Source organism: Puma concolor, chromosome A1 (genome assembly GCF_028749965.1).
Source record: "Puma concolor isolate L17-30 chromosome A1, mPumCon1.1.hap2, whole genome shotgun sequence".
Lineage (NCBI taxonomy): Eukaryota > Metazoa > Chordata > Mammalia > Carnivora > Felidae > Puma > Puma concolor.
Genome location: NC_141667.1, coordinates 217,629,630 through 217,631,610, shown reverse-complemented (window position 1 = coordinate 217,631,610; position 1,981 = coordinate 217,629,630).

The window sequence follows — 1,981 nt, the reverse complement described above, 5'->3', positions numbered from 1 at the left end:
ATACATGGCACTATACGGGCAAATAGGAGACTTTCTTTCTTATGATTCAGGTATCTTTAAAAGATAATCAGTTGTATAAAGCAAAGCGAGGACAGCGCTAAAGATTCATATTTGTCTATTTAATTTTCATAGTTGCTCTATTTGAAGTAGGTACTCTTATCATGTGCACTTTATAGATGAACAGACTAAGGCTGGGAGCTGAAATATCTTGCCCAAGGTCAAATAAACACATCACTTATATTCTATTGCTTTATGCCATTGACACAGTATACAGTTCTCTTGCTAGAAGTATGTGGAAGGGAGGAAATAAATATATTGAGTAATTACTATATTTAGCCGCTTAAACAAATGCCTCTTTGTTCAGACAAAAAGATATTTATTGGGGCATATTACCATGTTACTCATAAGTCTAAATATGAAAGTCTATAAAAAAGAATGTCTGATTCACTGAAAGGGAAATGATCCAAGATCTGATAGAGAAGGATCAGTTAAGTTTTATGAGAATTTAGATGACAAGCAACTGGCTTTTTAGGGCAGTAACTGGAGAGGAGAGAACAACACTGTAAGAGAATCTTTGTGTTTCATATTATGTCATTTATAACTTCCATTTGGATTAGGCAAGAAACGGATACAGGATAACTAGCATCTGTTTCTCTCCCCCACCAAGTATAATGTTATTCAAGGAAAAGAATTTAAAAGAATACTCATTTTAAATCTATTCAGTAAGTTTGATGGTAGAAATTTCTATGACTGGACTTGAGCCTTTCAGAAGACCTCAAGCAGTACACAGGTTCATGAAACAATGTATAGATTTTTCTCCTGATTCAATAGGGTCAATGGGGAGCCAAGAAAACCATGCATGCATGTGTGTGTGTGTGTGTGTGTGTGTGTGTGTGTTGTGTAGAGTTAGGGAAACAAGAAACTAACAGAAGTTTGTTTAAAAAAACTAACATTTTGGGGTGCCCGGGTGGCTTAGTCAGTTAAGCATCCGACTTGGGCTCAGGTCATGATCTCAGGGTTCGTGAGTTAGAGCCTCGCATTGGGCTCCGTGCTGATAGCTCGGGGAGCCTGGAGCCTATTTCAGGTTCTGTGTCTCCCTCTCTCTTGCCCATCCCCCACTTATACTCGAGCTCTCTCTCTCTCTCTCAAAAATAAATATCCATTAAACAAAACTTAAAAAAACTAACATTTATTAAGTTCTTATAATCTATAAGAAATGTACCACACATATTTTTAAACATTATCTGTAATGTAATGGTTTCTAAGGAATACAACTTTTGGCCATTCAGACGGCCGAATATTTCTTAGATATATTTGGTTTTCATCCACACTTCCTAAAAATGCTTCAGAGCCATACAGGTGAAATGGGTGTCTTGTTATTAACGAATGTGACTTTTGGACCCACGCAAGGTGGGGGAGGCTCTGGTTGCCAGGAGAGGATGAACCATGCGATTAAAGGTTTGGAACTTTTAGTCCCCTGGACCTCAGAGAAGGGAGTGCTGGAGGTTGAATCAGCCAATAGCCCATGACCTAGTCAATCATGATTATGTAATGGAGCCTCCATTAAAAACCCAAAAGGATAGGGGCGCCTGGGTGGCGCAGTCGGTTAAGCGTCCGACTTCAGCCAGGTCACGATCTCGCAGTCCGTGAGTTCGAGCCCCGCGTCAGGCTCTGGGCGGATGGCTCGGAGCCTGGAGCCTGTTTCCGATTCTGTGTCTTCCTCTCTCTCTGCCTCTCCCCTGTTCATGCTTTGTCTCTCTCTGTCCCAAAAATAAATAAAATGTTAAAAAAAAAACCAAAAGGATAGCTTTTTGGTCTTTTTCAGAGAGTTTCTACACTTGGGAAATCAGAATGCTTCCTCAGGCCACCTAACCAGTCCCCAGACTCCATGAGGACAGAGGTCCTTTGTTCAGGACATCACCCTGTGCACCTGTTCATCTGGCTATTCATTTGTATCCTTATCACATCCTTCCACAAACTG